Source organism: Mytilus edulis, chromosome 1, assembly GCF_963676685.1.
Source record: "Mytilus edulis chromosome 1, xbMytEdul2.2, whole genome shotgun sequence".
Lineage (NCBI taxonomy): Eukaryota > Metazoa > Mollusca > Bivalvia > Mytilida > Mytilidae > Mytilus > Mytilus edulis.
Genome location: NC_092344.1, coordinates 73,979,073 through 74,005,129, shown reverse-complemented (window position 1 = coordinate 74,005,129; position 26,057 = coordinate 73,979,073). Strand labels below are relative to the sequence as shown.

The 26,057-nt window shown below is 31.6% G+C and overlaps 1 protein-coding gene and 1 long non-coding RNA gene across 2 annotated transcripts in view; one reads left to right on the top strand and one right to left on the bottom strand.

Annotated features, from left to right (window-relative positions):
* The window catches only part of LOC139489791 (metabotropic glutamate receptor 3-like), a 53,938-nt gene extending 35,332 nt beyond the window's left edge, over positions 1-18,606 (bottom strand). Inside the window, exon 1 of the mRNA XM_071276635.1 lies at positions 18,138-18,606. The gene's annotated coding sequence lies outside the window, so the exon portion shown is untranslated. The remainder of the gene's footprint in view (positions 1-18,137) is intronic.
* Positions 18,607-24,112: 5,506 nt separating this feature from the next.
* Positions 24,113-25,236, top strand: LOC139519983 (uncharacterized). The gene is made up of 2 exons (XR_011663778.1): positions 24,113-24,319; positions 24,800-25,236. It is a non-coding gene; the product is annotated as an uncharacterized lncRNA (long non-coding RNA).
* Positions 25,237-26,057: the final 821 nt, after the last annotated feature.

Below are 26,057 nucleotides of genomic sequence, written 5' to 3'. Positions count from 1 at the left end.
CTTGGCGTGCTAAGGTTATCAATTGACTGGGTCAGATTAGGTGAACATTCGTCTTTAAAGCACACTTGTCATATCGTAGTGTTATGGATATTTTAACTGTGGGGTCGACAAAGGTTCTAAACGCCTAAATAAATAATACTAACAACTACATGTAGCAGAGGACCTTGTGTGATGATTTAAATATTGATTATTTTAATTAAATCCGCATTGGAAGGCGCAAAATCACTGTTATTGATAGCAGATGACAACCAAGACAAAGGTAGATGATTCAGTATTATTACCAAAATAAGTATTGCGGTGGTCCACGCTGTTCAGCTGTTATGAAAATGATTCCATCTATGTTGTAAATTACTACAGAATAAAAACCAATCGCTTAGTACATGTACATGTAACGGTACGCGCAGGTGTTAGACTGACCATCATGTAATGACGCTTCTTTAACATACTGTGTGAAGATATGAATGTTTGAATTGTATTGGCATATTCAGCATATGTATAAAAAGGTTGTAAATCTGTAACTGAAACTTTTAACGAACAAATCGATTCACGTTTAGGTTTGTCTTTTCTTATAATACTTTTTATTTTCTATATAATTATTTAACTTAATAGTTTACATTTCACATACATTTGAAATTAAATCTATATAACATGCATTTTTAAAAGGGAAGAAAAACAGTGAAGGGTTACAATAAATTTCTTTTCAGAATATTGGTAGATTTGTTACACATAACATCGAGCAAAGAAGCTTCCACAAAAAGCAATTTCACATCCTCAATTAAAAAGAACTGGCTTAAATTCTTTCCGATGATGAATAGAAACTTCCCCCTGTGATTTAATTACAAGTAAATTACACGCTTCCATTCGATCACAAACGTTGGTAATAAACCTGACAGAAATTTACTGTTTTAAACTTGCTGTTGAAAATTTAAAAGCAAAAAATCATTACTTTCATTTCTTTAATGTATTAAATTAAAATGTCATCTTATTACAAACCGTTTTGCATTTTGGAAGGGACAAATATTTCTACGGACGACCCCAAAAAAGTCTTTACGCTACAAAAACTGTATCTTAAAGAATTTGGCGAGTAGAACTAGCACCATTTGTATCAGGAGTTAAAAAGAGAATATGCCATCAATTTGAACGACCAAAATAATACTTATTTGACTTTATAAAAAACCCGAAATAATTGCAATCAAATAATTAAGTCACGGAAAAAATTGCAATGCAGACTAACAAAAATATAATATATATATATTATACATGTGGTATGATGGCCAATGACACAACTATTAAAGAGACATACTGATGTAGATGTTAACAACTATAAGTCACCATATGGCCTTCAACATGAGCAAAACTCATACCACATAGTAAGCTATATAGATGTTAACAACTATTAGTCACCATATGGCCTTAAACCTGAGCAAAACTCATACCACATAGTAAGCTATGATAAATGCCCCGAAATGACAAATTTAATACAATTCAAATAAGAAAACTTAACGGGCTAATTTATGTAAAAAATTAAGATGCGTACCACAACTGTAAAAAGAATATTATATAAATACAAAGTAAATTAATCTTTCAACAATAGTCTCTGTAGTGGCAGTACATAATGTCTACTCTCTCGTTGAAGAAGTTGAGTGATGTCAATATAATATGGAATAAAAACGATTGTAAGATACTTAGGCGAACACATCAAATCATTGCTGACAACATAATACTAGGGGATGATGTAACCTTTTAATAAAACATCATTAATTTTATCTGAATTGAACAAATAATGAATAACTGTTCAATAAAATCAACACCGACTTTGTTACAACATCTGAAACATTCATATAACACCGCTATTAATTCTCAAGGCGTTTTGGTATATATATCAAAACGTCTTGTTTTCTTAAGAAAGGCAATAAGCTAGACCTTTGGGTGTAATGAACATGTTCAAGTTAATGTTACATACACGATAAAGGTGTCTATGCAGTAAGCATGCACATTGAGACATCAAAATGGAATAGTCCCTGTAGACATGAAAGACATAGATCTGCATATATAACATGTGAATTCCAAATCGTGACAGGGATTAATATGAAAATCAGGCAATACGGTTTGAAAATGAGACAAAAAGGCGGGAATATAAACGACTACCATGACTACAGACTACCATGACTACAGATTACCGTGATACTCATCAATGAGCAACATTCATATTGATAGTGAGCTGCTATGTAAAGCTCGATGTGAAGCTTCCTAAGAACCGAACGAAAAACAATTCGAAAAACAGTCAGCGAAAACAAAAACAGACTGCAAAATATTGGAAATTCACAACAAATTATTCCCTCAAATGATTTATCAAGCTTAGTGTCAACAGTATGTATAATGTCCGACTTCCTTTTGTTCTCGTATTCCTTTATATTTGAAATGTCTATATTTATCAAGGTGATGTGGTACATGTTTGATTGTCAGCAAGAAAATTATTCACCAAAGAGGAAAGTACAGGGTATGTACACAACTACAATGTGTAGGATACAGTCGAAAATTCAGTGAAGCTAAAAAGACGTATACCAAATAGTAAGCAGGCTTTATCTAAGAGAAGAGTATAAAAACTTTTGAGTCGAGAATTTAGATTAAATTGTCGAATTTTTAAGTTGATTATTTTAAAAAAAAGTACATGTATGTAAGCACTGATTGAAAAGTGTCTAATAGTCCACAGCTTTTATGTAAGCAGCAGCAAATCAAAGAACAAAGAAATCGATAATTGCTCTCAACATGAAGTTTTTTTTCTGAGTAGAAGTGTAAGTACAAACGTCAGGTTCATGAACTTTGCAAAGAAATGTTTATTTTCAGTTAAAATGATATTTGTTCGTGCTTGATTATAAATCCACAATGTTAAAAGATAAATATATAAAACACGACATTAATAGTATATTATTGTGATAAAGAACAACAGGAGGTAATATCAAAACATATACTTTGGCGTGTTTAACACTGGCAAGAATATTTGCATTGTAGTAGTAATCAAAAAAAAAAAAACCAGTGTCATGCCGTACTGATGAAGGTTAAAACAAGTGTCGGTCGCACTGAAATAGGTATCATGCGTACTTCAGTTGGAATGTCAACCTAAACTGAGAGAATCATCCACACAGAGAAAACAATCTGGCATAAATAAAGTAATGAGTTTTTGTCGAAAAAGCCGCGTGGTCGGGACTTGGTGGTCTTTTTGTCCGGGGCGCCAATAATTGTAAAAAGTTTTTTTTATCATGTCTGTTTTAACGAAACAACTAATGGTACTTCATGGATTTTGTTTTATATTGACCCTAAATTTTCAAATCAAAATGAGATAATTAGAAATATAACGTGTGATTGCAATACATATATTATATAACTAGATATCATTGAGATGGGAGCCATCTCTGTGGGACCCGCTGTGAATAATGTGCATTAAAAAATTGTATCTTTACCATAGGAAATGGGTTTGTCAACTGAAATCAAATGTAAATAAATTATGACACACCCTTTGGTGTTGGTTTATAAACATGTCAAGTATAAACTTTGAAATGATAACGGTTCTCAAGATATAGAGCGGACACGATCTTTACCATAGGACATGGGGTTGTCAACTAAAACCAAAGTTTTTGACCTTGACCTTTGACCTAGGAAGTTGCTCATAAATTATGACAAACCCTTTGGTGTTGGTTTATATACATGTCAAGTATAAACTTTGAAATGATAACGGTTCTCAAGATATAGAGCGGACACGATCTTTACCATAGGACATGGGGTTGTCAACTGAAACCAAAGTTTTTGACCTTGACTTTTGACGTAGGAAGTTGTACATAAATTATGACATACCCTCTGATATTGGTTTATATACATTTTAGGCATAAACTTTAAAATGATAACGGTTCTCAAAATATAGAGCGGACACGATCTTCACCACAGGACACAGGGTTGTCAACTGAAACCAAAGTTTTTTTTACCTTGACCTTTGACCTAGAAAGTTGTACATACATCATGACACGCCCTCTGGTGGTGGTTAATAAACATGTAAAGTATAAAGTATGAAATCATAATGGTTCTCTAGATATGGAGCGGAATCAAAGTTAAAGTGTTACGGACGGACGGACGGACAGACTGATCACTATAGGGCGACGCGCCTAAAGGCGGGGCCCTAATTAAAAGCGGCATAAGCTACGATTTTGACAGATACATTGACAATCTTCAAAGATTATGTCAATGGTTAATTGGATGTTTTCCCAACTACATCTATGCACCAAATTTTTATTCTTTAACGATAACAGCTGACAAGCACTGATAGTAAAAACAAAACAAAAACACTTTATAACAATGATCTCTTCATCCGCTTCGTGAAGAACGATCTTGCAAACATTTTCAAAGCAACGGTTGCATGAAAGCGTAAAGAAGTTCGGGGCTTAATACTACAAAAAAGAGCTAAAAAGAATGCGCATATGCATCTTAGGTAATTTGCCTTAGGGGGTGGTAACAAAGTATCTTAACGATTTCGTTAATAATCAAAATAAGCTTTCATTATATTTTGATTATTTGAATACGTTCGATAATAATGTTTCATGCAAACAGTGTTAGTTTTTCTTCTATTCCAAATATGTTTCTTTGCAAAACAAGTACACAATGTATCACCAATGTCATAAACACTTTGAAATAAATATGTTCACTGCAATACATAAATTCTCTAAAGATAATAAATTTCAGCAAATACAACACGAAATCATAGGGGAAAAAAATGAAAAACTTAAGATTCCGGCAAAGTTGTAAATTGAATGTTTTGTTATTCTGATCGATGTATTTCTTGTTCCATGAAGACTTTAAAAACTTCAATCATACATGCTATATAGCATATTTTATAAAAAATAAAATGTGAGGATTCTTCCATTCGGAACTCCCAAAAATTGAGTTGTTTACTGTTAAAAGGACCGTAGGACGGATTAGTCTAATGGTGTCGTATGGTAGACATTGCAAATGGCGAATGAAATGACCTCGTCCCTTAATTGCTTTTGTTGTAAATTGAACGATGGAAAACACATAAATATATACAAAAATACATAAACCACACCAAGATGACAAAATCTTGGTCAAAAACGTCCAAAGAGTACACATGAAATCCATTACAATAGACATCGGCTTATACTGAAATAGATTTCATTTAAGAGTACATTATAATGGCCACTTAGACTGAAAGTATACACTAACAGGAAAGACGTTCAAAAACTTCCTGTCACTTAATCTCGTTAGAACCTTTCAACTTTATTGGGAAATTTTATAAGGAATAAAAACAATAAGGTTACAAATATATCTTACCAGGAACACGAAAGCTTTTATGATAAATTACCAGAACAAAAGTATAATGACATTACTGCATGGTTCAAAAGTAATTGCTTAACAAATTTACCTATATGACGATTTTAGTTCATCATTGTCGTTTTAAGAAAAAAATAATATTACACATTTAACTGCTTAATCCTATCCTGTTTCTTTCTAGGAGTGATATTCAGAATTACTCTCAATAAAGAAATACACGAAGATTCCATTAACACCTCTTTGATTCCAAAGTAATTCCGAAGTGCTTATCAGCTGTCAGCATATCTTGGGGCACTGACAGGTTCCGTACAAATTTAAAAGCAAAGCATTCCATTAAACTTGTCAAATGTTAACTAAGTTCTTTTTCATAAACAATGATGTTTAGCGTGATATTTGGTTTGGTGATAAAAATGTAACCCTGAATAGAAAGCGGTATTTTCGCCCTCCTCTCTTACAAACGCACAGCATATTCAGTCACCTCAAGAAATCAACAGGCACGTATATTGATTTTGAAATTTTACTGGCTTTGAAATATTAATGACAGAGCGAAATCCATTCGGAAATAAGAGCCATAGCACAATCATTTGATATGTCCGGAACTATCAAACTGCAAAAATACACCATCAATAATTCATCCAAGAAGTGACATTGATTAGGTTGTTTTTAAGGCATTTCTAATGTTTTGTTTCATTTACCTATTTCTCTTAAGTGCTAAAGTGCGAAACAGTATTAGAACTTAGAAAGCCCGATGAATTTTATGGGATTTCTTTTGCATTGCAGTTTCATTTTTATTAATAACGAAAATTATGTGCAATAGCGGAATAAGCACTAAAAACATTGAATAGCCTTGTATTGTACATGTATTATACGTTGCTGCATTTGAAAACACGAACTTGCGTGATTGTATTATATGGTTACATGTATTTTAAGTTTGACGCATGAATTTTCAAATAAATCTTAATTTCTTTTGTCGGAAAATGTCATTTCTTCTTTCCATCATGATCAACTTCATTAACCATGATTGCAACAACTAATTATTAAAATTCTGCTTTGGTTTTTTTTTTAACCAAAAACATCAAGCAGCAATTTAGACTTGCAATCTGTTTATTACACAATTATGCAATGTATTAGTTTTCCCTAGTTTTGAATTCAATTTAGTAGTGTTTACTAACCATGATAACTGTTACCGCTTTCAGTATCAGAATATACATTGTATATTGACACAAAGCTGCCTAAATAAAACAATAGTGAATGGGTGGTCTGCGTGAATAGTATATTCGACAACAAGAAAGGGGGAGTGAGTTTCTGGTGACTTTATGTGATTCCTTCCAATCAGATTTAATTTGCCATTTCCAACCTACTTCAAATTTGAAGTGTTTGCTTAATCTGTGTTGTATAAACTTTGTCCGAGGTTTTGAGGGAAGAGTAACACCACACTATAAAATTATATACTTATCCTAGGTCAGGGGTCTGTAATTATGAAGTTGTCGTATATTTGTTTTTGTTTATGGTGTTGTTTTAAATCAGACCGTTGGGTTTAATTGTTCACGTTTTTTGCTTTACGTCAGGGCCTTTTATATCCTACTGTCGGTAGTGGTCTACTATCGGTAGTGGTTTATTCAAAATAGGTGCCCTCTAGATGCTAACATCCGCTTCATTTGGACTGTTAGGGGCGACATCAAAAGATCGATGTAGGATAAAAAAAACTTAAATCAAATAGTTTGGGGGTGGGGGGTGGGGGTTAAAACTCTGCAAGTTTTGTATATCTTAAATCGATTTTTACATTAATCCCTATTGGTAAATCAATTTTTCCCAAATTAAGTTAAGAGGGGGGGGGGGGGGGGTCAGTGAAAAAACTATGTGAATTAAGTTTTTTATCCTACATTGAACTTTTGATGTCGTCCCTTAGATTGTAGTCTCGTTGACAATTATGCTACATTTTAGAAAAATGTACAGTAGTGATTTTTAAAGTCTTATAAGCTCAACTCGATCCAGTGGTAAGGATGCAAGGATGTGCTTTTTTGATAGAAGAAACCATGGTATTAGTTCATTACTCATAATAAATCCTCTCAAATTTACAAACAATATTAAAAAAAAACGAAAAAGTGTACATCTCCATCCCATGTCTAAATAACATCGGTCCCAGTGATACCAAATGCAAACTTCATAGGCCAGAGGTAGTGTTTTCAATCTAATGCATTTAATGATTCATGACTCGAAATCGATAATTGAACTAATTTAGAATTAATTAAATTAAGTTTAAGAAGAGAATGATTACCATTTATTGTACAATTACTTTACATTGTACTTCCTGTTGGGTTACCGATGTAGGATTCATTGTTTCTAGAAAACCACACAGCAATGGTTTAGATTTAATTCATATAGAAAGGCAAACATTTCTAGACCACAGTAAAACAGGATTTCGCCTTCAGTCATATTTCTTCATTTTATTGACTCGATTCGATACATTTTCATTAGATTTTATTATATCATAGAAACTAAATCATCGCTAGGTAAATATACAGACTTTACCTTTTTAAATTAAAAAGAGATAAATATTAGTAATAGATATCGACCACTTGCCGATTGCTATTTTCTATCGGTAATCCTGTTAAATTTAATATTTTGATCTCTTGATTAAAATGCGTATGACATTTCAGACGGAGACACAAGTTTCTTCATGTCTGATACTAACAGATAAGTTGGAAATTCCAGAAAAATCTAAAAAAAAAAAAAGAGGTAGACAAAAGTTTAATATCGCCTTATTCAAATTAGGTAGAACATTTGCAGATGCAATTATGCATGATGACTTAATATTAATATTGTGAATGCATGTGTTGTGTTATGGTGTTTTATTCAAAGCCTTGAATTACAGTTTTAGTGGCGACAATTGGTATTTCATCTTAAAAGATCAAATAATAGACGTCTGAGATTGTTCATTTCAAAATGGCTTTTAGAAAAAATCAAGTAAGATGATATTCTTGTCGATACTACCAGAATTCTATGAAGTTAATTGTAATAGTTATGATGTATATTTTTTTTTAGAAAATTTTGTCGTATACGCCAACATTTCAATACCGTTCCCGTACTGCGTTTTTTTATCTACTCGTTAGAATATTCAATAGTGTACATCCAACTGACTCTAAAGCAAAAACATTGCACATATATATATTATCTAACAGCATGACTGTTTATGTTTAGGTTTAAGACACAAGAAATAAATATTTTCAAAGAAAAACCAACTCTGCTTGAAATGCTTCAAAAACAAATTTAATTCAAAGATTTATTATCTTGACCTTGCTACTTGCTGGTTGCACTAAGGTTTATGTGCAAGATGGTTTTTTAAAATGTTATAACACCCTTGATGCCATAACTTCATTTCCTATTTCCCATGGTCATATTTCTATAAAACTTCAATTTTATGAATTATTTAGTATGGTCTTTATCTCTCAAACTGAAGTTATCATTTCAACACAGTAGGGCACATACAACGCTTGGAATTGGTAAGCTTAGATTAAGAAAAGAATAATCATATTTTGAAAAAAATCATATGGAGCATTGAAAGCTGATTTTGTAAAGACACGAGTGACGTAACATACATTTTGTACTTTGCTGGATGCTTTCAAGAACTTCATTTTTTTTTAAATGTGACGTAATTTGGCAATCTTATTATTTCATTCTGACAAAAGCTCAAATTGTGTATTTTTAAAAAGCTTATACAAACGATATTTCAGAAAATATAACACTCACAAAAGGGATTCTTTGACAACTAATTACTGTTACCAAATATATGTTTTAGTTTTGAAGATTTTGCTGCCCTGTTCAATCATATTCAGCTTTAAAATCACACTTTTAGTATATAACACATTTTCAAATCATGATATATAAATGAATTAGGGTAAAAGCAATATAGAATAGGAAACATTCTATACATAATTGATTATGAGAAAATAAGAATATTCTTCATCAAACCAAAATAACAATTAATTGTAAATGACAATTTGATTTAGAGCCATGGATGAAAGCAATACAGTTTGTTTATTTTAGTTTGAAATAACATAAACTTTATTTACACAACATCACTGGGACTTTAATTAATATTTTATTCTCCCTAATGCATAAAAACTTATCAATAGCAATCATAAACGAAGTTCATATTTCATTGTGTACATAATCATTGGAAAGCACATTCGTTTAAATGGAAATTCCATGAAACAGAAATGGAAATGTACAGGTTTAATAGTACGACTTACTCTCTTACAAATTGAGTCATTATTGCCATTATTGGAATGCTAAGTTTATTTTATCCGAGTCTTTCCCTTCTTTTTTTTTTATATCATTCTTGATGTGTGTGCGTGTGTGTGTGTGTTTGTTTATGCAAGAGGACTCAGGTGCCTCGATGGCCGTCAGAGTGGTGTAAGTAGTCGAACTACTGTATCACATGTTTGTCAACACATAGGTTATAATTTCGAATTCCGCACGGGACAGGTGCACTCGATTCCACATTAATTGACTAGAATTGTTAGTTTTCCAACCGGAGGTCGGTGGTTTTATTTTCGTCAATAAAAAATGGCCGCCACGAAATAGCACAAAAGTGTTGGAAAGTGGCGTTAAACACAAGTCCATCAATCGATGTATGTCAGAAACTTTTGACGAATCTAAAGGTGTCATGAGAATAGTTCGAGAGCTGAGGATCATAATGGATTTTAAGAGAGGTTATAATGATCTAAACAATAAACACATAATTATATAAATATAAGTCTGTTTTCTGTTACTTTTGAATTTTTGCTACACACGAGCAAAAGAGCAAGATATTATGTAAATGCAGTGAATCGTTGATCACAAATAGCATACTTGTCCTCACACGAACAAGCTACGTGTCTATGGTTCGAAACATCTTTCAAATTACTCATACATTAAATTTCGTTATTTAGCAATTAAAACCGTGATTCAGAATTATTGTGAAGCTGCTGTTTGTTTAATAGACAGCTTCAAACGTGCGATATATTAAGAAGATTCTACCCAGATTTCCTGTGTGTTTGAATTTGTAAGACATGTTTTCTTTTGAAAACCCTGGCTACACCATTCAACCAAAACAATTTTTTTAAACTATGCAAATGGACCATATATATTTTAACAAAGGTGACACATGCATGATTATGGTCAATTTTGTTAAAAACTAAAACTTAAAATTTAGGCAAAACATGGCGTTGTCAATGGATATAAGAAGATGTGGTATGAGTGCCAATCAGTTTATTTTCGACTTGCATGCATAAGTCGGAATGTCCCTTTGGTATTTTTAGCCTCTATCTAGTATTAAAGCTGGATGTGACCAATTTTGCGTTTTTGTCTTGAAGGTACATGGGCGACAGCGCAAATACGTAAAATTGGCAACATCCGGCTTCCATAATACATGTTGCATTAGTCAATGTTTCCATTTTGTTGTATATTGTGTTTCATATGTATTGGTATTGGACGAAAATAATGTGACACATGTGAGGTGCACACTATCACACTTTGATCAAATGTAATTATATAGTTTCGATTAAAATACAATCAATTTAAATTTCTGGCGGGAAATGATTCCCTCTAGATTTTTCATAAATTTCACAATTTAGTGTTTTTTTCAACAATAAAAGATAACACGGATTATACAAAATGTTATAAAATTATTTTTTTTTTTTTAACTATATGCACTACAAATATGATAAAAAAAAAACGAAAAAAAAACGTAGGGATATTGAGGTAAATATATATTCGCACTAAATAGAAAAATCAGAGGATTCCGAATATCTGACAAAAAAGGTGAAAACAACAAATCATATTTGACGGCAACAAAATCTTGACAGACAAGAGTATGATTATTTATATTTCCGTTCTATGGTCGATGGTGGATACATATAGCTGTCCCCTAAGCAATCATGATTATTTTAATTGCTTCACATTTGGTCATGTCAAACCTTTCAGACGGATTATACCATTATGATACTATAATATGGATTTTGCTAATTGTTGAAGGCCAAAAGGTGACACATAGTTTCTAACATTATCTTCTCAACAATCATACGACATGTCCAGATTTTATATATAAAACTACTATCCACTATACCACATCTACCTTTTTAATGTCGAAAATAATACCATGATTATAAAACGTGCTTGTTGTTTAAACCTCAGTTTCATATAAATATCGCGACATCTATTACGTAATACAATGTGCGTTTTATCTTTATTCAAAAATTTGGATTTTCCATAACGGTTACATTTCCACAGTCTTAATTAATCCATAGTTCCAAAGCAATTCAGATCATGAAAAACGTAAAGCTATCGGATTTAACGTTAATCCCAGTAGATTTGTCTGGAAATCTTTTCATAAAATAACGTGTAAAACTCATTGAATTTTTTTTTGAGATTTGAGATTAGAGAAACTATGTTGGCTGCACTCTAGTAAATTTTGCAATGATAATTTAAATTGTAATCATTGAATCCGCTAGAGACGGTCTGTATCAAAACAAACATTGAATAATTCAACGGATTTGTGCTTTATATAACATCTTTAAATCCTTGTAGTAATTCCGTTTGGTTGGTAAACATCTAATAAGATTCAAAAGTTTTTTTTTTTTTATTTGAAAGATATTATCTTTTACAAAATACGTCTTGTTTAAATTCAAGATTCATTTATCAAAGTCTCGACTAGAATATTTCAAATAACAAAAGGGTTTTCAACAAAATATGTTGTAAAGGAAAGATTGAATTCCTTTATTCATTTTTTTAAAATTAATATCAAAAAAAGTATCTTTCTACTGACGATTGTGTATAAGTATTTTAGTGAATGATTACCATGTTTGGTGTTTAACGCCACTTTCAGCACTGTCTGCTATTTCGTAGTGGTAACTTTTATTGGTGTAGGAAACCGGAGGCCCCCCCCCCCAAAAAAAAATCATCAGCAGGTAAACGAACAGTCCTAGTCAATTAATATTGTAGTCAAACGCACCTGACACGTTACGCACGGTATTACAACTCACAACCTCAGCGGACAGGCTAGTATATAGACAATAATAGTGCATTGACTTGACATATCAACGATATAAGGATGAGTGAGGCTTAGAAACGGGGAAATGCGAGGCTTTGCCGAGCTTTTTTACCCGTTTCGGGCCGAATCCTTATATTCAAAGTATCTAAAGCTCATCTTTGCCTACATGTACCTTCAGACTACCATCTGTCTATATATAGGCTCTGATAACTAAATGTCATTCTTTCTGACATTAATTTTAATCAAATTTTAAATGATGTTTATAGAGTGTTCATAAATGTATTTCTGAAATTAGATTTGAAAACGTTTGGAATATATCCTTTAGTGTAAAACATATTAGCACGAACATCTTAGTTTTGCAATTCAAATGTAAATTAATCTGATTTAGTTCATTGCGTCTATCAATGCTACATTTTATAAAATTATGAAACATTTGTGATAGTCTATCCAGATACTTTAGCTTTAGAATTTGTAAAAGCTAAATAAGTTTTTAATATTAATGATGTTTCAATAAATTATGTAAAATCTTTTCACTCAGTACCGTGTCGCTCAATTTTTTAAAATAAGTTTTTTTGCAAAGTTACGTAAAATTATGCTTGCTGTCTGTTTCAGTGTTTTATAATTTGTTTGTTGAACTCATTGTAGGAGAAACGTTTGGACGTTTAACATATGATGGCTATTTTATAAACGGGGAAAACTATGTCTTATTGAGCTAATTTCCAGCGTTCTCAAACGAGGAAAATATTGATCAAAACGCCTTCAACTTCAGAAATAATAATAAAGTATACAGTTATGGAAACACTTTAAATTATTAAGTACAAAGACTCACCGAAAAGTTATTTAAAATTAGTTTCATTAGTGAGACGTACTTCAAGATGTTTTTGCGAAGCTAAGAGTTCACCTATATGTACTAAAATCGGACTATAATTGTTTCATCTTATGTATAAAATATATCTTTGTTCCTTCCGTATCATGAACACAAAATCCCCAAAGGACTAATATTAGATTATTTTGCCTTCTGTATTTTTTTTTTAATATTTAGTATGCAGTTTGACAAATTATTCCAAACTATTCGATATAATCACTTTCTAATAATTTATGAAACATTTTAGTGGTAAATAGCGTTGTAAAATTAGCCAATTGGGAGTTCAGTGTGACAACCTGTTACAATATACAGAATATCTATTCCTCCCCCAACATATGGAATACATAATATCGGCGAACACAGACACTCAGAGGTATATAAACTGGTGTGAATATGACTGGAACTTTCATAGTTTAAGATCAGGGAATTTTTACATCATTTCATGTTTACAAAGTGTTTATGCAATTCGTAAAGAAAAAAACAACATTGACTGGTTGCCAACATTGCTGAATTAAAATCAAAATATTTTGTTGTTGTTGATATGTTAAAGTTATCGTACGACCTTTGTCTTCAAGTACAAGATAATACATTGCAATACATGCTTCGGGAAGTTCCAACAACTTTACTGAACTCAAATAATCTTTATAATACAAAGAATTTGATTTTTGCATTAGTCTGCTAATAACTATGTACTGTAATGAGACGGAAGATTTCTAAGAGCATTTAAATTACGTTGTATCGTAGAATTTCATATCTGACATTCACTTTGCGTACCGATTTAACTGTGCGCAATGACCTCGTTATACAACATAACAATTAACCAATTAATTTTTAATAAATACAATTTCATAACTGAAATATAAGTAAGAGTTTGAAAATAAATACTAGATTAACATTTTCTGTCTGGGTAGAGAAATCTGATTCTTTTAAAAGTCATCAGAAATAATTAAACCATAAGCTTGTAACAAGGGAATTCTATTTAAAGATTTAATAATTCTACACATTAGAAACGTTGTTAACTACAAAACATCTATTTAAAAGCAAGGGTATGAATTGAATTATGCTGTAACTGGAAAGAACTGTAGTGAGAACAGAGTATAGGGATATTTTTTTTTCACATAACAACATGTGTTACGGTAACCAGGAAGAAAAGTCCGTGGATGGTCCTTTAAAAATGTACTCTAACGTCAACGTTGCTAATGAAGGAGTTTACATGGATAGCCGCTAACATGCAGGTATTTTTACGGTTGGCGCCCAAAACCGAGTGTCATTAATATTGTGATTTTGTTTATGAATAAAATAGCAATCCCCTAAAGCTTACACGTGCAACATCGTTCGGTCTTGTGCTCATGATCAAGTTTTTGCAAGGAACACGCGTCGTACCCTTCATATTTGGTATCATACGCATTCTTCTACCACTAAATATCTATTATATTTGTTCTTTGTAAATATTTTTTTAATAAATTCGGGCGACAATTTCACATATCTTTTAAATAAGTCGAAGCCTTTTAAAGATTGTATGGTATGGGGTTTTCTCATTGTTGGCCTATAATTGCTTTTATCCACTTCATGTAAACTTTGGTGGATAGTTGTCTCAATGGTAATCGTGTTTTAGACATACTTTAATCGTAAATTGATATTGCATGTCAACATAAGTGTATCTTAAGTGCATCTCGATAATTTACGTAGAATACAACCTCCTGCCTGAAGCAAACAATTTCTTTACTGATTTACATGATATAGCTTGCCTGACTTTGCTCTATTATCTATGAACGCTTTAGAATTTGAAGAGTAATTATAGTGATTGCTTGTGATTTAATGCCAAGAGGTCCGTAGTCTTTTTATTAAATAAATTATCCATGCTAGTAAAGTTTCGTGATTGTATCGTACACCATACTGTATGAGCCTTGGTTAGATTGGCTTGTATAGTTTACATGTCAAACTGTCGTGTTGACGTGCAATTTTAAAGTATTATAAATAGATATAGCAAGTAGAATGGCGTTTGTGCTTTCGAATTAATCTGATGACATTAACTTTAAAATTTTCAGGGATGTTTTCAATATACAAACTCGTAATAATCTTAAACTTCAAGATTTATTGGACATTAATACAATGTTGTCAGAAACTCTTTCATTATCTTTAAATTTTCATTAACTGTCTTTTAAAGTATACGTAAAGAACGAATTTGCTGATTGTACAGGGAAATGCATAGCCCTGAAAGATATATAATAGTTTAAATTGTTCATGTTGGAGTTTCTTTTACAGGCACACATTTTATCAGGTTTGACGTGCCACATGAACATGAGAATTTTGAAATTCTATAACACTAAGAAATATTTGAAATTCTGTGAATTCACGTATTTAACACTTGTGTATGAATTTGCTTAGAACAAGTGAATTTGTAACATAACAAGCCAAATCATTCTCAGCAAAATAAAACTGCAATTTTATATTCTAAATTAAACAAGCAAATTATCACAAATAAATCAAAGCAGGGGGTAGAGTTCTTTTGCCAAAAGTGACTGTTTATTAAAAATTACATATTTTCTGTAATGACCCTGTTTTTTTCTGTGATGGCCCTGTTTTTTCTGTAATGGCCCTGTTTTTCTGTAATAGCCCTGTTTTTTCTGTAATTGCCCTGTTTTTCTGTAATGGCCCTGTATGAATGCCCAGTTGTCTGTATTAAGCCCTGTTAGGTTTTTTGATAAAGTTAATAAAACTAAGTTGTAAAGAGTATAATATCTTTTTGTATTTTATTTAATTAATTAATCAGCAACCAACATTAAAGAACCATATAAAGGGATCACTGTTCATCCTGTTTTTTAAAACATATCTCTTTCAACTTAATATCTTGGATATTTGGTATATTTAAAGCTTTATAATGGTGAAGTACAACTTATTTTGTTCAAACTAAACTGTCATTAAAAGAGTAAGATAGTACATCAAGCTAGCAGCAACTGTTACACATACACTTTTGTTCAGTTGGTTAATAAATGTATTAAGAAATGGGTGTTTTTATAATGGCCCTGTTATATGTCCTCGATCAGTAGTAATGGCCTCGGATGTCTGTAATAGCCCTCGTCGTTGCCTCGGGCCATTACAGACTTCCTCGACCATTATTACAGACCTTGGACATATAACAGGGCCATTATAAAAAACACCCATTCATTAATACTATAGTATTACTCAAGGGCCTAATATAACAGGTCCAAGCTAGATTACAGTTTTTATCTAATATACCGTGCCCATCTACCATTACAAGGGAAAGGACGTGCTTTGCTTTCAATTGCATTTTGTAAAAATTATGATTAAATGATGATTGTATCATATGACTGACAGAAAATCCCTATAGGGTTTTATTGACCTTGTCGATAGATGGTCATCATTTTGGTCAAATGATTAAGCTATACCAATTTTATTTTCAACAAATGTAGGACTAAAAGGAGATGATGGACATACGAATGTGAGTCTGCAACATAAATACATGAATAAGATAATTAAAAAAACTAAAACTAAACAATTTTCAATGAAAAAAATATAACTTCAGAAGATGTAATTGAAACAAAAACGAATATGCATGGGGACAATTAGATATCAATTAAAAAATATATTTTCCTCAACTTTGTACTTTTTCAAAGTAAGTATTCGACAATGAAAAGAATCACTCACTCAAAATTGATGAAGATAAACATTTCATTACGATATGAAACACATTTTAAAAGGAGAAAAAAACATAATATAAACTTCCTGTTCGGCAAATTATTTACTTAGTCAAGAAGTAAAGTTAAGTGAATTTAATCAAATAAAAAAAAACAGCAATAAGAAGCAATCTGACTCTTATGTTATTATGTTTCAAATTAACTTAATTTATAGTACACTTGACATTTGAAGCTGTAACTTTAATTACACAGGATTGAAGTAATTGGTGTTAATAACTTGCGTACTTTCGTATAGGAAAATAGAAACTTTTGTGTTTTTAAAAGCAATCGAATCCTCCAATGACATTTCTCTGTAATAAGGAAGTTATGTCTGGGTAAGAAAACATATTAAGATGAACATCTTGCATTTGTCGGTGTAAAACAAGTCTGTCGTAAAAGTGCCCCTTTTTAATGGACTTCGCCCTCTGCCCTCCCGATTCCAGCACAGAAATATCAAATAAAAGCTATTTAACTGAAGTTTAATTTTGCATAGGAATTGAAAAAGAGAGAGCATGAAAAATCAACCCCGGGTACAATTAAAAAGAATTAACTTTGAGAAAAACACAACACACAGACACTAAGATATCCTTATTGAGAAAATTGACCCAATCTAATAGTTATCTATGAAAATCATTTATTACAACAAATATTTCACTTCAAAACAAAACCTTAAAATATTTACTGAGACAACCAGTCGGCAGTCCCGATATCATACAGGCAATACAATGATTGCGCGAACTCTAAAGTTCTAGTGTTTGTTGTATGTGTTCCTGTCCATCTAAACTGAAGTTTCATATACATTCCACGAGAGCATTCTTGGTTAGAATAATTTTATATAAGTTATTTTGATCAGAACATCGCGTATCTATATATAACAAACTTTACTTATCGTATATATACAATCTCAATTCTAACAAAAAAAAATGACAGCTCGTACAGATAAAAACCTTGAAAATTGATGCGTTTAGATTTGTAAAGCAATAATACATTTTATATTTTAACAGATAACTATAATACCGTGTGTAAAGGTTATAAAAGTATAAATCTCGGTAACAGATGTCAATATATAATTTGAACTTTACAAACTTATAACTTCAATGGGGAAAAATACATATATAATAAAATATTAAAATTACAAAATGTCAAAAAATTAATATGAATTAAAAAAATATATTTATATATTGTAGGAAATGAAATATCTTACCTTATTCTAGACGGAGCTCGTTCAGAGCCAGGTAAACACTATGGAATAACAGTGATATTGATCCCTATGTCTATATTGACTGACGATCCAGTCGACTTTTGCGTGCGTTATATCTACTTTCACAATTTGAACATAGGTTGTCTTTCAGATTGTAGAATATAATAGATTTAAAATTATACCTTACAATGCACTGATGGACTTAGTGGTTTAAGTTATGCGAGAGCAAGTAATGTTGCTGCTGTTTTAGAAAAATGAACAATGTTAAATCGATTAAGTTGTAAAAACAGAAAAAAATCAGATCAACTTCTTTTCTGTGAAAATATATCATTGAATTATTAATGAAGTATCTATATTTTTACAACGCATAACATAAACGTACATGGAAGATTATGAATTTTAATATCAAAATACAAATATTTCTAATAAAATCCCTAAGGAAAAAATGTGTCGCATTTAAAATTTGAGAAAATTGATATCAGGAAGTTTGCCAAAAAATTTGTGTTTCAGCACTTAGGAAGAAATAGAAATTTCGAATGTGAGCCGGAGTGTGGTGTACATTTATATCTGGCAAATCTATACTGGTCCTAAATAGTAGACACCTAAAGAGAACAGATGAAGAGATTCAGTACTGCACCAGTTATTGATCATATCTTATTGCAATTAACTTAATATATAGAAATGGGTTGTAAAACTATTGAATACAAGATACAGGAACACACATAAGTGGTTAAAAAGATAAAACACTTCCCGAAGGATGTCAACTGTTATATAATTACAGAAGAGACACACAGCAGAAAATAAGGTCACTATAGGGTTTTAGGTAATTAGTAGAACCTTTGACAAGACTACTAAATACACTATAAATATTATATCCAGAGTAGTAAAGATTTTTCATATTAAGTAAAATTACATTTCCCTCCAGAAATCATCAATACTTATTGTGCTGACCTAGAACGTATAATTCCAATAACATCGGTCAGGAAGTCACAAATTAGTATTATATTGTATATTATTTCTCCATCTGCTTCAAAGCTTTTTTAAAGCTGTGTTAAATATAGTTCAATGTGTAATATTGTGTATTATAAAGTCATTAAGGATTTCTCGACAACTCAAATTAAATGAGTGAACATATTGAAACTTGTGAATCTTCTGGCAATAACCTATGTTCACATCGATAATTGAGAAGGAAATAAAAAATATTTAGTTTTCAATTGGTGCATCAGAAGAGATTTTCTAAATCCCCCTTCATCAGGACATATGAATTTATACATTATACAAATGTACCTTGAGTTTTAAATATCTAAATAAACACGTGTCTGTATTGTTTATATCATCGACTTTATCGTATTATATCATATGTTTTTAAAAAAAAAAAGAGCATTTCTTACATACTTACATTGTATTAATGTGCGTATTCTTATGCGTTTACTTTTCTACATTGGCTAGAGATATATGGGGAGGGTTGAGATCACATAAACATGTTTAACCCTGCCGCATTTTTGATTGTCTAAAGTCAGGAGCATCTGGCCTTTGTAAGTCTTGTATCATTTTTAATTTTAGTTTCTTGCGTACAATTTGGAGTTTAGTATGGCGTTCATTATTACTGAACTAGTATATATATTTGTTTAGGGGCCAGCTGAAGGACGCCTCCGGGTACGGGAATTTTTCGCTGCATTGAAGACCTGTTGGTGACCTTCTGTTGTTGTCTGTTCTTCTATGGTCGGGTTGCTGTCTCTTTGACACATTCCCCATTTCCATTCTCAATTTTATTGTACCGTAATTACAACATATGGTTTTCTTAGAGCGAAAAACAGTTTTATATTTAATTGATTGAAAAAGAGGTATACTGATCGACCTTGTTGACTTACATTCTCCATAAACATATCGCTATTAAAACGTGTTTTTTCTTCTTCATAAAACTAAATTTCAAAGCGTAAAATCTTGATAGTTTGAATGGTGACGACAGTTCGGCGTTATTTTCACCTTTCAACACTACGAATACTGAGAAATCACTGTTAGTATAGTTTTGGACGGAAGATTTGTTCGATAGTATTCTTTTGCCTCAGATTTAAATGACGTAACTTAACTTAGTCTCATTTTTTTATGGTTTAAATATCTAATGAATCAAATCCAATATCTAAATAAGAAGTGTTCTTCATGAACATGTGGTTATACATATATGTCAATCTTTATGTACGTATCGAAAAGATGTTTTCCATGGAGATTTTTGTCATATTACGGTGTTAATATAATATGTGCCAATCGAGGGTCCTTGATTGGAATAATAAATATTCTTATTCTTATAATAATTTTGTTTTCTCCTTTGGGATCTTTTTTTTTTTTTTGTATGTGGTTTTTTCCATAATGACCGTTTTGTTTGGACATGGATATTGATTCAGGAGCGCCCTTTTATACATTATAACAGTCTATCTTTTAAGGGAAATACAATTTTAGAAAGCTTCGGTTTTTTTTTTAACTGAATCAATATTTAAAGAGGTTGATTTCCCTGATATATTGGTTGTTATGCTAAATGATATACTTTTGTCTAACAAAGAAGATGGGCCTTTGTTGAGAAAATGATGATACTCACAAAGTTAGCATCTCCCTGCAACTAAAATAATTTTAACATAAGATGTAAACTGCATGATGACTGATGATATCAAATCGTGTTTAGAAACTGTTAACAGATAACAATAACATTAAGAAGATGCTTTTAGAAAATCTTTGTAACATTTTTATATTGGTGGCATTTTGAAATTTCGATTCATTATAACACATTCTTACTCCAAGTAAGAGAAAGTTTTATAAAAGAAGTGTTCCTCGATCGTATACTATCATAGATGAAGACAAGACTCAGGTATTCCCCTAATGGTGCGAAAGTGGTAGTTGCCTATACAAAATGTTTTGCACAAAAAATACTTAACCTACCAGACAACTTATCGTCTGTTGTGGTTGCACAAAATGTATGTTCGGTTTGATTGGTTGTCTCGTTTTCCTGATAAACATACTCACCAGAAAGACCAATGGGGCCTCTTGTAACGAAAGTGAATGCACTATAAATCTTTAGTGCTCTATTAAAATGCACATCTTAAATGATTCATTGGAATCCATTGCCTGTGATGAAGATTTTTTGAAACATTAATCTAGATAAAGCAATTCTTTCTATTTTATCACTGTTAACAACTGTTTCTCAGTTAATTAATTTGCTTTTAGCTCTGTGAACATACGTTGAAACGAGTTGGGGTTATAACATAAACAAATGTAAACAGAAATGTCTCTGAAGTTTGATGATCGCATCTTTTGATATCAAACTCTTGATTAAAAATGTCTTCACCGTTATAAGCAGAGACATTGTGTTTCACGGTTTTTAACAATCTGTGAAGTAAAATGTGAACATTGTTTTTCTTCTTGCGATAGTGCGGTCTGCCCTTTTTACTTATCTGTCCATTGCCTCTTTTGTAACTTGTCATGTTCAGAACATATGTTTTCGTATGTCATTTGAATTCGTACTATGCGTACTTTTTGAATGCAATTTGTGACGTCTATTCATTGTATTTAAAAGAGCACATCAAAAGCTTTTCTTTTACAATAACAGCAACCTTTAAAACACTAGAACTGATTTCTATCTTTTCAACTGAAATATATCATTCTGCATTGAAAGTAAAATAACAAAACGAAAAGCATCTCTTAGTGTAAATCAGATTCACCCATGCTCTTCATCTTCGTACTTTATTTGGCCTTTTTAACTTTTTTGGATTCGAGCGTCACTGATGAGTCTTTTGTAGACGAAACGCGCGTCTGGCGTAAATAGAAAATTTAATCCTGATATCTATGATGAGTTTATCTTAGACTATGACGCCCTCAAGGTGTATCTAATATATTTTGGTATAAAGTTTGACATATGGTTTTGACTCTGTTGACTACTGCAAGTTACCATTGGTCTTTAAATGCCGTTTTGCATTTATAAGTTGAATATGTATTCTTTCTCACCTTATGCATACTTTTTTTAAATTTATTTTTGCGTGCATTTTCACCGGGTATGTACTTAAACGACCATCAAGAGGGGTGTCGTATGTAGAGAAAGATCTAATTCCCTTTCCAGAGCATCTGAGATCACCCGGTGAAAGTGTGGTTTGTGTTCCTCAGTTTATTAGCTTTTACTTTGTTCTGTGTTTGTAAACTAATTTGTTTTTGGTCGTTTTTACTTTTCTGGTCATGTTATTCTCCGTTCGTTTTCGACTAATGAGTTTTAACAATCTCTTTGGTATCTCCCATATTTTTTCTTTTGCATATAGAAAAATTCTTTGGTGTCTTCCATATTTCTTTCTTTTGCTTATAGAAAAATTCTTTGGTATCTTCCATATTTCTTTCTTTTGCGTATAGAAAAAGGCTTTGGTATCTTCCATATTTCTTTCTTTTGCTTATAGAAAAAGGCTTTGGTGTCTTCCATATTTATTTATTTTGCTTATAGAAAAAGGCTTTGGTATCTTCCATATTTATTTATTTTGCTTATAGAAAAAGGCTTTGGTATCTTCCATATTTCTTTCTTTTGTTTGTAGAATTTTTTTTTGGTATCTTCCATATTTCTTTCTTTCGTTTATAGAAAAAGACTTTGGTATCTTCCATATTTCGCTCTTTTGTTTGTAGAAAATTTTTTTGGTATCTTCCATATTTCTCTCTTTTGTTTATAGAAAAAGGCTTTGGTATCTTCCATATTTCTCTCTTTTGTTTATAGAAAAAGACATGATGAGGTTCTTTTACCCATGCATTCGGAAAACAGAAAATTATTACATAACATCTAAAAAATTTCATTCATGTTTGTTAAATTGTTAATTGCAAGGGAAATGAAAGGACTGAATTATTTTACATTTTGATTTTGCAATGTCAATGCCAAATCAGAGTCCATTTAAAAAAAAACACACAATCATTTTCGCGTGCATACATTTTAAGTCTATACTATATACATATTTTTTTTTAATTTAGACTTAATTACATAATTTATACTAAATCATATAAAAAGTGCCACAGCAAATCTTAATTGAATACACACATTTTCTGAATAACAAGCAAGGACCATTTCCGGAAAAAAATGTATGTACTAGTGTTATTTCAAATACTGTGACAGGACGTGACATAAATGTAAGCAAACAATGAATCCTTTCCATAGTAATGTTGAAGGTAGTATGAATTAATTCACCTGAATTTTATACAGTGACGTGTTTCCTATTTGAAATGGCTTCAAATGTTCGAGCTAATGTATTTTACTTGTCAACATGCAAACTATAATTCTGAGTGGTATTGAATCATGCATTAATGACATGAACTGATTTGAAAATGTGAGATTCTTATAATCAGGATATATTTGATCCCATATCCATATTTAATCAGATATGCAAACTTTTATTTTGAGGTGTATGGAAAGTATTAATAATATGAAATATTGCGATTGATTTTGAAAAGGGCACAATCAAGTACTAGTACCTACAGGTACATTATTTGATCGTATATATCCATAATCGGAATTTAGAACAATTGGTAAAATTTTAGGTCAGACGACTATTCACGGCAGGTATCTAAAGATCTAGGACAGCGAAAACATGTTACTAATTAGTCAGGTACCGACAAAACAGAACTGTGGGAAACAAAACAAAAAAAAGGCCGACGGAAAAATAATTAAGTCTACATCAAAACAACAATGTAGCAAACCATTGAAAAAGGTTCCCCTGAATGATAGACAAATTATGTTCCACCAATGCACACATCGTGTACACAAATGTAAGTAAAATTTCACGATAAGTATCATTCACATTGTCACAATCAACGAACATTCCACTTCGATGAAAGCATGAAGAAACTTAGCTTAAACGATTCTTTCTAATACTCAACCCTCTGTTTAAAAATGCAACCTTATATAAAGATTATAATACTTCTATTGGAACTTAAATGTTGCTATTTAAAATAGAAACTGGACAATAGGAATCATTCACGACTTTTCACGCGAGGCGGCGTTGCAGTTCTATAGGTGGTTAGTTGGACGCTTGATTTCACGGAAACGCTTGACGCGTAGATAAACAAATGGACGTCAACGATCAGTACTTGTATTGGCCTCTTAAAAGGTTAAAGAATGAGCTGGCAAGTCGTGGTGCAGTTGGAACAGGAAGAAAGGCAGACCTTATTGAAAGGTTTTTTAATATAATATTTCTTTTTAATGAAGCTTATCATGGCTAATACCCTGCTAAATTCAGCGAGAAAGTCTGTCAGTTTCCATTTGTTTAGAATATAATATAGTTATCCCGTTTATACGTATGTTTATGCATATCGCCACATGTAAATATATTTCATATAAAACTACGTTTTTGTAAATATGTATTTTAAAGTCATTTCTCTTTTTGAATGTTATTTTATGACTGAAGCCCCACCCCCCTTTGGGTCAATCAGCAGGCCCCCCTTATGAAAAGTTCATTAAAAAAATAAGGAGATTTCATATGAATTGCGAACTGAGACAACTATCCAATGTCTTGTACATTTTAATTCAATAAATGCAATTTTAGAATGTACTGAAATATTATTTTGTAATTTTCACTTGTCAGAGAACACCTTCACCTTTATTCAATTTTTTTTACTCAAATTTGAAACAACACATTTTTGCCTTTCTTTTGTAGACTAAGAGCATATGATAGAAATCAGAATTTTAAAAATCCTGTTATCCATGCTCCAGAACCATTGGAAGTAGAATGGCCTGTTTCAGGATTTAAACAGTTGAAAAAGGAGCACAAGGTTATCATGCCAAAATTATCACGAGAGCAAATAGAGGCTTATTTCTTGTATAGGATGGCATGTAGGAACATGTTGTTAACCCTGTTTATTTATAATCTTCACAAATGATTTATAATAACTGTTTTTTTGTACCTATACAATCTTTTTGCATCAATATTATTACAACTGTATAAATGAACCTTCACATTTAAGTATTAAAAAGAGAAGCATGAGAAGGAAGAACCAAAGGGGGAACACTGAAGTTATAAAGAAACAGAAGCAACAGAATTTTAAGTAAAAAAAATATATACCATAAAAAAATTATAAAAAAGAAAAGGAAAAACCTCAATAACAAAACTTCACATAGAAAACTAGGGACTAGAAAATCATACAGGCACACAACATCTTTGGGGCATGTTATAGTTCTACAAAGCTTGAAAGATTTTAAAATATATGTTCACGTCGTTGTGGCACTGTTTGTTTACGTTGGTTACAAGCGTCTGACGTGATTCAAACGCTCGATTAACCACCTATGGAACACCAACGCCACCTATTGCGTAAAATATGGAGGGTGATTCCTATTGCAAAATTGAAACAATATGTTTGTTGTGAAGCTAGTTGAGATCTGTTTCATAAAGAATTAATACTTTTTACACGAGTAGAGTAGTTATAAAGATCGAAGATAACCCGTATTGGTAAAAGGAAAATGCATTTTTTTTTTTTTTTATCTTAAACGAAGGGGCAATCAAAAGTGATATAAATCCAATAAAACCAGACAGCACCTGGGACAAAAAGGGAAAAATATTACGTGGAAAGTAAAGGTTGACAAACAAGGTCACAATTGGGGATAATAACTATCAGTACACTAATTTTGAAATGAAGCGTCCAATTTGATATAAAGGCAACAGTAGTGTACCGTGTTCAAAAGTCGTTAATCGATTGAGCGAAAATTAATCCGGGTTAGAAACTAAAACCGCGGGAAACGCATAACCTATAAGAGGAAAACAAAGGAACAGCAATAACACTGAAGCGCAAGGTAAAACGACAAATCTGTTAATGCCACTAAAAAACTGCGCCAGTGGTGATTTCAATATGTGTAGTATTATTTATTTGCATGACATTAAACGATTGACCGCATATAGATATGGAACTCATTGATAAAAA